Source organism: Pteropus vampyrus, unplaced genomic scaffold (genome assembly GCF_000151845.1).
Source record: "Pteropus vampyrus isolate Shadow unplaced genomic scaffold, Pvam_2.0 Scaffold110, whole genome shotgun sequence".
Classification (NCBI taxonomy): domain Eukaryota; kingdom Metazoa; phylum Chordata; class Mammalia; order Chiroptera; family Pteropodidae; genus Pteropus; species Pteropus vampyrus.
In genome coordinates, this window is record NW_011888891.1 from 4,080,619 (window position 1) to 4,094,122 (window position 13,504).

The 13,504-nt window shown below is 41.8% G+C and overlaps 1 non-coding gene across 1 annotated transcript; it reads right to left on the minus strand.

The window, feature by feature from the left end:
- Positions 1 to 1,110: 1,110 nt before the first annotated feature.
- TRNAV-UAC lies at positions 1,111 to 1,183 on the minus strand. The gene has a single exon. It is a non-coding gene; the product is annotated as a tRNA-Val (tRNA).
- Between the last annotated feature and the right edge of the window lie 12,321 nt (positions 1,184 to 13,504).

Sequence of the window (13,504 nt, forward strand, 5' to 3'; positions counted from 1 at the left end):
TTTGAAAGTAGAAACTCTCTGTTAAGTTTGGAGTTCCAGGAACAGGGAGAGCAATTCCCTTAGAAGACTGAGCCGGCTTAAAGCCATGAAAGGACTAGGCTAATAGTTCTTACCTTCTCAAGAGGCAGTGAGGACTCAAAGCTGGTATTTGGGGGAAGAAGCTGGAAAAACATTGGCCCTTTCCCCACCACCACTCACTTCAGTGGGGCTTAAAAGGCAGTGAGATAAACAGTGACTGGATATGTTCAGCTAAAGAGGTATGTCATTTCTCCTAGTAAATGAAATGGAGCTTAAAGTCCCACTCAACCCCTATGTACAAGTGGAATACCAATGATTAAATCCATCTGACAGTGCTCTCCAGGATCCCCTTGGACAAAGAAGTGCACAGAGGTCAGGTGCAGGCCTGTCCCCAGTCAGAGACTAAGTAGTATCCAGGTCTTCGGTCAGAATTTCTGACAAGCTGGGTTTTCGTGTTGCCCATTTTGACCGTCTTGGCCATAGTTCGTGAGCCTGAGAAGCAGAACCAAAGGGAGTGAGTCCAAGGAAGTAGCTGTAGCTGTAGCCTGAAGGACTCCCGCAAATGGCTTTCACAGGCTGGACAACCCTCCTGGTGAAGTGAGTATAGATGATTTTTGGCTGCCTCAGTTTTCCTGACCATGGTGTGCCTCATTCACATATGCCCCTCTGTCTAGAGTCTTCAGTACTCACTCCCTTTTCCTCCACTATAATCTCTCAGGAAAGCTTAGGAACTCATTCATACTAGCATGTAAATCACGGATTCCACTTTAAAGTGTATGCTTCTTAGAAGGGCCATTACCTTCAAACATGGATAAACCCTTACATGTGGTTCTTAGCCTTGGCCATGCGCTGGTGATATATTGGTAAATATGGAAGCTCGGGCCCCACTCAAACTCTGTACCATTAAAAAAGCTTCATAGGTGATTTTCTTTTCTTTCTTTCTTTTTTTTCTTATTATTTATGCCTACAGCACCTGGTCTTCCTAGGTGGTCTCCCATCCAAGTACTAACCAGGAAGCTAACCGACCCTGCTTAGCTTCCAAGATCAGACATTGGGCTTGTTCAGGGTGGCATGGCTGTAGACCATGTACCATGGCTCCACTGGGGCGTGAACCCAGGACCTTCTGCATGTAAAGCAGACATGCTAACCACTACACTATGGAGCCATGTCCCACAGGTGATTTTTATGCACAACCAGGGCCGAAAACCATTCCTAGTTTAAGTGGGAGCTTCTCAATGTGTGGTCCCTGGACCAGCAGCATCAGCACTGCCTGGGAATTTAGAAATGCAAATTTTGGGGCCTGAATCAGATCTCCTGAATCAGAAACTCTGGGGTGGGGCCCAGAAATCTGTGTTTCATTGAGTCTTCCAGGTACTTCTGATGCATACTAAAGTTTGAGAATGCTTTAAGCAAAAGGACCAAGGTCTAACTGGTCTAACATTTTGCTCAGGGGTGGGGAAGTGTGAATCGAAGGGAGGGATGCCCTCTGAAGCTACACTCCATAAATGGCTGGCTAGTCTGTGCACCCATGAAGTCACCTCTGGTCACTTGTCGATCAACTGAACCTTTCTCAGATTCTTAGACCATAAGCAGTGTTAGAACCTTTTCTTCCAGTAGGAAGGGCAGTTTTATTTACAGTGGCCACAACATACTGGGTAGTAGTATTAATTGGTGGTGGTTATGTTGGTGGTCATAACTCCTCTCTTCCTTCCTCTTCTGCCAAATAAGCCACAGACCACAAGTAAGGCTGGTGGACAGGGCAGAGGCACAGAATAAGGTTGTGGTAGGGGAAGTAAGTGATTTGATTTGTTAGGTTAAATTGGACTTAATCAGAGGCCATGGAACTCTTCCACACAGTATTTCTTTTTTAAAATTAAATTGTTGGGGGGTGACATTGATTGATAACAACATTATGTAAGTTTCAGGTGTACGTCTGTTTAATATCATGTGTATACATATAATCTATATATGCTATTGTGTTGTTTAATTGTAAATTTGATCTCAAAACAGTGATCCCAAAGCACTCACTTAACGAGTAATGTCTTCATGGCCTGAAGCATTGTACGTGGGAAAGGTATCCTAAACACTGGCGGAAATGTGAGGGACATTTTAATTCTATTCCACTAGCACTATTCTTGGGACTGGAGATGCATCAGTGAACAAGTCACTAACCACAGGATCTCCAAGGGAAAACAAACAGGTTAGAAGACCGCTAACAAAGAGGAGACCCAGAAAGGATGCGGTATGAGCATCTGACATTTTCTCTCGTCTTAGTTCTTGGGCTCAGTAAATTCTCTCTGGGTAAGTGATGTTTAATCTGAAAACCGAAGGTTGAACTAGGATCAGCCAGGTGAAGGGATGCAGGAGAAGAAAAGAGTGGGAAGAACATTCCAGACAAAGAAAGAGTTCGTATGAGTCCTGGAGTTAAGAGAAAGCCTGGTATGGAAGTTTTAAGAATTGCAAACTGAATATGTGGGATCCTAGAGTGCAGGAGAACGTGATACAAGATGAGGTTAAAGAGGTGGCAAGCCTGCATCCCTGAGGGCCAAGGAAGTTACATGAAGGATTTGGACTAGGACCTAAGGCAATTGGAAGCCACTGAGGGGTTTAAAGCAGTGAAAGAAGATGACAGATTTGCATGAAAAATAAATTTCTTGGCTGCATTTAGAAAAGTGGATTGGAGAGGGGAAGAGCGGGCATTGAGAGACAGGAGATATGGGTTACCACAGACTAAACTTAGGAATGTTTGCTTAGGAAAAACGTGAAATGAACTTAGAAATTATGAAATTAAAATGTATGTTTCCTCTTATGTTCTTTTTCAGCCCTAGTTTTATTTCTTTGGATGAAGATCTATGGCAGGTATCTTCGACGGATGTATATGTATTCGATGTATGGAGTATATATAACCAGTGGCACGAGTAAGCCAACTAATGCTAATTAAACACTAGCTATTTGCAAGTCGCAAAAGAAAACACAGTGCTGGACACCATGAGAGAATTCCTGTGGGCTCGGTCCTTGCCCACAAGAAACTAACAATTGAGTTATGGAAATAAATAAAAACACTTAAACGTTCATTGAAATTCAAGCAGTATGTGATTAATTCCCAAAAAGTGAGGATAGAATCATCAACACTCTAAAAGGAGTAGTAGGAGAAGTAGTTTCGTGGAAGATGTGGGTCTCAGGCCAGGCTTTGAAGGATCCTGGGAACTGGCTAGATGGACAAGCTTGGGGAGGACAGTACAGGGCCGGTGGTATGAACAGTGAGCATTCTGGTAGGATCCACATTTGTAGTTTCAAGTCGTCTTGATTTTCAGGAAAAGTCCCTGGATCTCATAATAGAAAAGCATAGTAGCTTTTAGCAAAGAATAAGGGAGTAGTAGAATGTTTCCATCTTAACTAGAGGTCACTTTTCTGTTGTACCTGCTAGAACCGCAGCAGAATAGGGGCACGTGAATGGAATTGGCTGACAGGTGAGGTTCATTCGGAAGACGCCTGGGAGGATGGAGGCAGCCCTGGAACTCAATGACTGGTCACTCCAGATATCAATATGCTATGGTTTTCAGAACGTTATTTAGTACTGAGGGAGCTTTTAGAAATTACGTATAACAGAAGGGGCCATTCCTAAAGTCACATCCCCCAGAAGCTGCAATTCTTTGCCATTTAGCACTGAGACAGTCTGTTCTTGTGCAGGAGTTCACTGTTCTGAAGGGTAGACTCGGCTCTGAATTGCCCTCAAGTTCCAGATACAATTTGCCACTTGATGGCCACCTGCCATCACCCAGGGGAGCAGGTGGGGAAGAGGTTGAAGGGCAGAGGGACTGAAACTGGACTCTTCAACAGCAGCATCAGATCTGGGCCAGCCTGAGAGACAGGCATAGTCTGGCCAGAAGACATTATTCTGCAAGGTGGGTTCAAAGGGAAATGTCACAGGCAGAGCATTTCTAATTGTGTATTCTCTGGAGATGCTTGTGGGGCTGCCTGGACTGGGGGCCGGAGAACCCAAAGAAAGCCTCTGGGCCCCTCCTTGTTTTCACTAGAGTTGGTCCTCTTCTATCTGTTTAATAACTCATTTTTTTTAAAAAAAAGGATTCTGATGGCAGAAATGAGTTGAAAATCTTTGTCAAGAGAATGGTCTTTTTACAACATCCTGTTTTGGTCCCGGCTTAAAGGACTGTCCCCCAAATAAGGAAGGTACTTATGGAGAACCTTGACTCTGTGGCACTCACTGGGGTGGCAGCACCGAACCCCCAGACCTGCTCAGTATGTACAGACAGGTGAGGCTGTGCTGGGGTTGTTGGCGGTAGGGATGGAGAGCAAGAGCTCCAGAGCTGCCAGCAGAGGAAGAACAATGGGCTAGTGTGAGTGCTGCCCAAAGGGCCCAGAGGAGGTGACAGTCCACTGGGGCTGCGGGGGTGTGTTTGTCCAGGCAAAAAGCCACAGGGTGTCCAGAGCCAGCCTCCCCTGGCACGCTTCCTGACCGCACCTCAGTGGCGCCCCTGGGCACCTAGAAGATGGCAGGAGCAGTTGTTGGGAAGCCCAGCCCAGCCCACCTGGCCAGGCTAGCTCCTACCTTATTTCCTGTTGTGCTCAAGGCCTGGCCGCTCTGCTCCTGGAAGGATTCTCTACTGTGTTCAAGTTGCTTGGTCTTCTCCTGTAGCTGCCTCATGGCCTCACTACCCAGAGACGTTCCCAGAATCAGGGAGACTAAGATCTAATGAAGCGGCTTCCAATAGGGAAGGGTCTGGTGGGGCAGGACACCTCATAGGCTTTCAATGACATTTATATAGACTGAATGGTTTTATGAGTGTGCCAGGGCTGTCTCACTGTGTTAAAACTGTTGGGCCAACATAAGTATAACTGCATTTTGGTGGGTGGGAGTAATTGTATGACAAGACAACCATTCCTGGTGTCAGTCACTTTGGGAGGAAGCTTGCCTCTCAGACCAAGCATGGGGCTGAGGAGGGAGCTAGGGTGGGTCCATGTGGAGATACAGAGTAGAAATGAGGAGGCAGTGAAGGAGGGCTGCACATCTGGCATTAATTTGAACATCACGTATGGAGAAGACAGGACCTGTGAGGCATCAGGATGAGCTGGTTATGGCAAGTTCCAAAAGCTGGACTTTGTTGGTCTGACTTCTTCACCACGCCTCATGTTCTCTGGGTTTATTCCCAGTGCAGTGTTTAGGAATACAATGGCCAACATTCGTTGGGCATCTACTATTGCTGGCATTTTTGTGCTCTTTTTCATGCAGTATTTGATTTGATCCTCACAACAGCCTGGTGAGGAAATTGAGCCATGAGCGATCTGCTCAAGTTAACACCATTTTAAATGATAGAGCCAGATTTTGTGCATAGACCTAATTCCAGAGATCAAGTTCTTAACTACTTTTAGCTGTGGAGTCTTTTAGCTGTAGTATCTACCTGTCGTGACTGTGCTGAGTGCTACTAAGGGAAGTGTTCAGGTTCAAGCTTGGAGGAATCTTTCCAAGGGGTAGCAGAGCTCCCTGAAAATACAAAGTGGCAGTGTGAGAGGGAACTTGGGGAACGGGTTGTGTGGTCAGTCACCTTTCCCTCCTCGAGCATTTCCTTCCCATGCTAGACCTCAGACGCTCTGATGTTATTTTAGTAATTTGGGAGCCATCCCTCATGGCTTCTTTCTGCAACCCTGCCCAACTCTCTCCCAAAGATGAGAGTGGCTAATGAGGAAATTCTTCTAGGAGTATGATGGTGCATTTGAGATTTAGAAGACCTCCAAATATACAGTTTTCTAGGTGGCCAGCATCTCAGGTACCCACACTCAGTTACTGCATGGTTTCAGCTGTACTTCTTAGGCATCCACGGGGACTCAGATCCACAGTCAGCTGCTGATGCTGCCTGAAGGCATTTGGAGAGCCGGATAGGAGCAGGTGTTCAAATGTTTGATGTCTACCATTTGCTTTGGTCAATCTAATCAGTTCGAGCTAGAATCACAGGCTCTGACAGATGGGAGCTGCCTAGATTAGATTATGTGATTCATTGTCATTTATGAACTGATTCCTCCACTCAGAGAAATAGCAGGAGAGAGCCATGATAACGGTGGACTTGGAGAAGGCCTAGAGAGATCTGGATAGCATCAGGCCATAGGGATCTCTCTGTTCTTCTAGCAACCTTTGTACTCATTTATGAATCTAGGTGACTATATCATGTAATCTATCATCACTCTGTTACCTGTTCTCTTACCTGTCTGTGGTCCAGGCAGTACCACTGGGCCCCCTGGGCCCTTGGGGCCCAGGCTCAAGCCCATCCACGATATCGTAATAGTAATAGGTATTGCTTTTAGGTGCTTACTATTTTCCAGGCACTGTTGTAATGTTTTACATATTAACAAATCTAATCCTTACAAAAATTTCATAGTATATGTGCCCAGATTAGATAAGTAACTTGCCCAAGGTTAGCAGAGGCAGGATCAAACCCAGGACCTGGCCTGTGAGTCTGGGCTCTCAGTCACCAACTATACCACACTGCACAGACTGGAACAGGCTGGAGTATTATTCTTTCCAAACCTCAGAGCCAAGCAACGATGAAAGAGACAGGCCTGGAAATGACAGGTGTTGTAGAGGGAGAACTAGATAAGGCAGGGGGTCTCAAATGGGACCCCCCAGACCAGCAGAATCTGTATCGCCTCAGAACTTGTTAGAAATGCAAATTGTTCAGCCCCATCCCTATCAAATTAGGAATTCTAGGAGTCTTGATTCTGATGCATGATGAAGTTTGGAAATTGCTGGAATAGGGAGCCAGAAGGCTAAGTTCTAGGCCCATCTCTGCCCTTGCCTTGCTAGATGACCATGGGCAGATAATTTCATCTCTCCGATTTCGGTTTCCTCATCTCTAAAGTGAAGGGCTCACTCCAGATCTATTTACTTTTCATTAGTCAATCAAACATTTCTTGAGCGCCTACCATGTGACAGATTCTGAGAATGGAACACAACAATAGCCTGGTGGCTTGGGATTGTGTGTATGGTCACCACTAAAGGTTCAACCCTAGTTATTTTTTGCTAGAGCAATTGTTAGAAAGACTCTTTTTTTTTCTTTTCTTTTTTTTAGGCGAGGCAACCCTTGGTTGACCTCACATTGCAAGGACTTTGTCAGTTTAAAATCCCTTATTTTTTATGCCTATAGCACCTGTTCTTCTTAGGTGGTATCCCATCAGGCTCCACCCTGCGTAGTTTCCAAGATCAGACGGGATCAGGCTGGTTCAGGGTGTCATGGTGTAGGAAAGATTCTCTTTCTACCTCCCTTTTCTCCTAATTGCAGTGTATCTCTACACTGTTGCCAAAGCCACATTTGAAAGCTTGTTGCTCCTCAGTTACTAACTTTTAGTGACTCTCCATTGTCCGTGCTTTCCAAATGGAACAAAATGAAGGCTCAGACTGCTTCTGATCCTTGGAAATGTTAGAGGCCTCAGACACAGCTATGCTCAGGGCACCCAGGCCTGTAGGATGGTTAGAAAGAAGGAGTTCTGGCCAGCAGAGGTCCTAGGTTCTACAGCACAGGAATCCAGTGGCTGAAAGAAAAAAAGAGTAAGATTCTTGTGCAACATTTGGCAAAGTTCCTCTCTTCCTTGGGGCTTGCATGACATTTTTCCAGACAAACCTGGTTAAATTTTCTGCCTGTGTTTCAAAACCATTTTCTGGAACAACAGAAAATGGATGTGTTGGCAATGGCATGAGTTTGAGTCTATTGTGGCAACTGGAGCCATTGTACTGGTTCATCAGAATCCTGAATAAGGTCCCTGGGGTTTAGTGACTACAGTTAACCTGGGTGTACTGGGAACTTGCTCCCAGCTTCAAGTGCAGCCACTGATGTCTATATGGTTGTTCCACCCTCTGAAAAAGAAAAGAAGAACCAGTGATCAATAGATTCATGAGACTTTCTTGAGCACGTACTCTGCAATTGGCATTGTATGAAATTTTCTGGACACAAAAGAAACCCAAAGTGCTTCCCTAAGGAGCTCACAGTTCTTGCACCAGAAGAAACCATTTGCCAAGGTTTCTACATTCCATGGCTTTGCATCATCTATACATTGGCCAATCCCCATTCAAACTGAGGTGGGTCTGGGACTGCTAAGCAGTCTGTCTGGAACTATCCTCTGGAGTCTGTGCATCTGCCTTTGAAGGCCACCTCACTGATGCAAAGGAGTCGTCTTGTTTCACAGAGATAAGTAGTCTGAGTTGCATTTTAGGCTGTGCATGTGGAACTGGAATCCTTTGGAAAAAGAGGAAAAACGAAAATCTTTGGAGTCCTGTTTAGATTCTTAGTTTCTGGGCTCGACATTCACTTGTTAAAACCCTCTTAGGCATCTGTGGCAGAGTGGAAAGCCCACCAGAGCCCTGGTTCCCACCTCCCACTATCGGACATAGCCTTGGCCTCAGTTTTTACTTTGTGGTTGTGAGGACAGTGACTAGTGCTCAGCTGATGTTAGCTGAATTTGTTGAATGTAGAATATCTGGGTTTAACGCCATTGATGCTTTTCATGTTTCCCTTAGCTGGGTTTTTAGAAATGCTTTTTCTTCTTCCTTCCCTCTATCCTTTATTTTCCTTCCTTCCTTCCTTCCTTCCTTCCTTCCTTCCTTCCTTCCTTCCTTCCTTCCTTCCTTCCTTTCCCCTCTCTCACCCTTGCTCCTTCCTTCATTTCCTTTCTCCTCCCTTTCCCTTCCCCCTCCTTTTCCCCTGCTTTCTTTCTTCCTTTCTTTTTCCGTTTTTGTATTTTTCCAGCTTTATTGAGATATAATTGGTAAATAACATTGAGTAGGTTTAAAGTGTCAACTTGATACATTTACATATTGCAAAATGATTACTGTGATAGCCTTAGCTGATACCTCTATCATGTCACATAATTACCATTTCTTAATTGCCATTTCTTTTTGTAACCATTTAAGATTCACTCTCTTCACAACTTCCAAGTACATAATACAGTATTATTAACAATAATCACCATAGGAATGCTTTTCTAAATGAGCCCTGTGGAAATATAAAGCTGGAGGCCTCAAGATGTTTATTCGAAGAGATGCTTTCTGATCTACTGCTTTCCTTATAGAGGGAAGATATTTGTGCTGACAGTCTCTCTTCTAGACCCTGCCCCCCACAGCCCCCCACCACTCCCACTAGAATGAGAGCTCTTTGAAGTCAGAAACCTTACTCGTTCACTGCTACAGCCTCAGTGCCAGATACAGACTAGGTGACAGTAGGATGCTCATCAACAAATATTTGCTGAATGAATGGGTAGGTGAATGAATAAATTAATGAGTGACTGGATGGACAGATGGATGAAGGGATAAATGGAGGGATGGTTGGATGAATGATTGATTATCTGGGACTTAACTCTCTTTTGGGTAGGTAGTGTTATATAGTGATAAGAGTTGTTCTTATCACAGAAAAAAATTGTAACTGTGTGGCGATGGATGTTAATATGTTTATTGTAGTGGGTATTTTGTAATCATATACATAATCGTATATAATTATTTTGTAATTATATACATAATTAAACCATTTTTTGCACACCTGCAACTAATATAATATGTCAATTATATTGCAATTTAAAACAAAAGCTGTGTAATCATATTGCCCAGGTTGGATCCCTGGCTCTTCTTAAGAGCTGTGTGTTTTAGCCAAGTTTCTTAACCTCATTCTGTCTATTTCCTCATCTGTAAAATAAGGCTAATACTTCAAAGCATTATTATGAGGATTAAATGAAATAATATGTGCAAAGTATTTAGAGTTCCTGGTATAGAGTAAATGGTCAGAAATCTTGCCTATCATTGGCTTGCGAACTGGAAGACACATGTGCCCTCCCCCAGCTTTTCTTTCATGGTTTGACTGTGTGTATTTGTGGAACATGTTAACTAAGGGAATTTTTTTTTTTTTTTTTTTAGGAAAAAATTACTCATGACAATCAATTTATACTTATTGTGTGCCTGTTATATCTCTTATCCTGTTTTGTTTTTTATTTCTTGTTTTTTTTTTCTCCTACAGAGATCAGTAGAGATACTGGGTTCAAGTCAAAAGCTTTCATATTTATTATTAATAAAAATAATGATAAAAATAATGGCTACTATTTATGGAGTCTTCATTAAGTGCTGGGCATTGTGTATTTTTGTAGCTAAGTCATTGCTTGGACCAGGAGCTCATGGATACTCAGATGTTGATTGACTATCAGTATCTGACTTTGTGTTTCTGGATTCACTGAGGCCAGGCTTAGCTTATTTCATTCACTAGTCTCTCTCTGGTGTTACTGTGGCCACACATCCCTCACAGAGAGTTACTGCTTGATTGAATGAACTGCTCTGTCTTCGGAGGCAGATCATTTTTCCCTTTGGATCTTCATGATATCTAAAATTCTGAGTTGTTTTCTTTCTTTCTCACCCTCTTCTTCTTCTTCTTCCTCTACTTTTATTTCTGTTTCTATCTCCTTTTCATCTTCTCCATCTCTTATTCATTCATTCAAGTGGCTCTGCCACCAAATTAGAGAAGTGGCAGTTCAAAAAAAGCAGCACAGCTGCCTGCCCGACAGCTCCACCCGTGACCGAAAGTTGCCCAGGAGCATGGCACGCATGCAAATAGACTTGTCTTGACTTGCTGGAGCCTTTTCCTTTTTGCAGTAAACTAAACCTTTGATTCACAAGGAAATGGACTTTGACTTTATTGAAATTCTTATTTCCATAGTGTTTGGGCACAAATCATGAAGTATACCTGGTGAAAATCCTGAGTCACTGGAGGGCTTGGTGTTTCAGGAAGAGGAAGAGGAGGAGGGTCTTTCTTGCATTTTCAGAAGTAAGGATGATTGACATGCATCATCTCAGTTATTGGACAAACGCCCTTCACTTTACTCCTTTGAGCCTTTAGCTCAAAGGGAATAGGGGCCAACAGCATCCCTGATGTCTATTATTTTGGAGGCTCTGGTTACTCGGGGGTCTTTAAATATTATACAGAGGAACAGTGAGGCTGAGTGGTCTGAGTCATGGACATGGGTGCCAGATCACAGGGTTGTCTGATAACTATTCCTTGGTTGGTGGGGATAGGGGGACTCCAGGAAAGGGATTATCTCTGGGTGCAGAGCGTTCATGGTGCAAACTCCCTTCTATGTGTGGGAAATAATGGCTATGTGCTTAACTAGACAAATGATCTTCCATGCTATGCTAAGCTGGAGATTATTGTTTTTTGTCTTAATCAGGGCTTTCTAGGGGCATTCCAATGAATAAGACTTGAAAGAGGATAGATAAGAAAAGGGATCATGAGAAAAAAGAGAGGACTAGTTTTTGATTGCCTAGATCAGTGCTTCCTAAATTCCAAATTAATGTCACCTGAAATTTTTTTTTCTTACAGAAAGCGAGCAACCAACCAACAGTCGTGGACCACTCTAAACTTACCATATTTTTCTGAGAGTGGAGTCCAGGAATAATGTTTTGTAATAATTATCTTCTGTAATCTGTATGGGAACCACTCCTAGGAATTTCTGTGGGACTTTCTATCATTAAAAAAAAAAAATCAGAGTTTTCACACCCATGATAAATGCTTGAGCACAGGGATTACGTCTTCCTCACTTTGGTATCCCTAATATCTAACATAATTCCCAGCACAGAGCACTCAATAAGCATTTGTAGAAGTATCATGGAATATATTTCTTGGAGGTGGCCATCAACTGTGCAGGCTATAGGGGAAGGTAGTGTTGGTAACATGAAAATGAAACTATCAAATTAAGACTATTATTCAGCATATGGTATCCAATAATGATAAAGCAAACCAAAACTAAAACCAAAAACAAACAAATAAACCAACAACAATAGCAACAACAACACAACAACAACAACAACAACAACAAACCCTCTTTGCCTTGGAAGGACCATGTGATGGGTAGACTAGCCTAAAGACATTTTCTTTTGTAAAGGCTATTTTCCATGGTCATTTCCAAAGCTGCACGGTATTTTCCAAAGTTCCAAGAGCATCAAAGGTAATAACCATTAAGTGTTTCTTTTTTAAACTATCTTCAGGATTATTTATGGCAGTCTTGGGCCATAGATAATGATTAAAGCCACCTGGTTCTTGGTTTTCTTATTGGCAAAGTGGGGGCATGATCACTTGCCAGCTGCCTGTATTGAAGAGAGTTTGATGGTGTGACTAGATTCCATCTGCATAGCATCAGAGGGCATTCAAAGATAGCCATAAAGATATGGCCATAAAAATAGCCATAAAGACAGGCTGCGCATCTGCCAGCCTACCAGAGTCTAGGGCTGTTACATTCTTAGGATAAATCCTACTATATTGTGTTGTGTCATTATTATTATTATATCATCATTATATATTATTTCTTAATACACCATTAAATTCAGCAAACTAATATTTTATTTAGGATTTTGAATCTATGTTCAAAAATGAAATGGACCTATAATTTTCTTCTCTTGTACTGACATTATTTCATTTTGAAATCACGAATTACATCAGTCTTTTATTTGAAAACTACCTTAGATTTTTTTGGTGATTTTAAATTATATCTAAAAGACAATCTATTGTTGATTTTTTTTTTAAATTTAAATTCAATCCAGGAATCTGTGTCTTTGAATTGGTGAGTTTAATCTTTTTATATTCATTACAGTTACTGTACTATTCGAACTTATCCTGTTACATTATTTCTGTTTTCCATTTACTGTATTTTTTTTAAAATAGCTCTTTCCTGTTTTTATAGAAAGATCCAATTTTATTCAGTTGGTTTAAAAATTAAACATTCTAATGCTGTTATTATAGTAAGAACAAAAGTGGCTGTTAACTCTTATCTCAGTTTCATGCTTGCACTTATTTTTCCCTATTGATTTTTCAAATTTATCAATAGATATATTTTCTCCTTTATAAAACAAAAACATTACTACATTTAATTTCCCTTTGATCTTCTTTAGGGTCACATGTTACACGCCTGCACAAATAAAATAAAATGAAATGTGAATGGCGTCCCCTGGACTTGTGCAATCATGTTGATATATTTTATATGTTTTGTTCTGGGTTCTTATGGATGTATTTTCTCTGTTTTTTTTTTTTTTTTCCAGCTTTAAGAAAATTCCTATAATAAACTTTGTACAAGTATTTAACCACCTTTAGTTCCCATGTGTTTTGTAGCATCCTCCTAAGATTGCCATTTTTATTTGAGTACCTCATCCAGGAGCAATTTTAATGTGAGGCCTTGTATGAGTCATGATACTTTCGTTATGTTACAATATTTGAATGACAATTTGGCTGGATTTAAAATTATAGGTTCGATGTTCTTTTCTTCAATGCTTTAAAAATATTTCTTCATTGTTGGTTTGCATATAGTTTTGCTGTTGAGAAGTGTATACGATTCTTGTTCCTCAATTATTGATATACTCTTTTTTCTCAGTAAGCTTTTAGAAGGTCCTCTTTGTAGCAGTTGTTTTTAAATTGAGGTATAATGTTTCCAGATGTTAGTTTTTCCTTACCTCTAT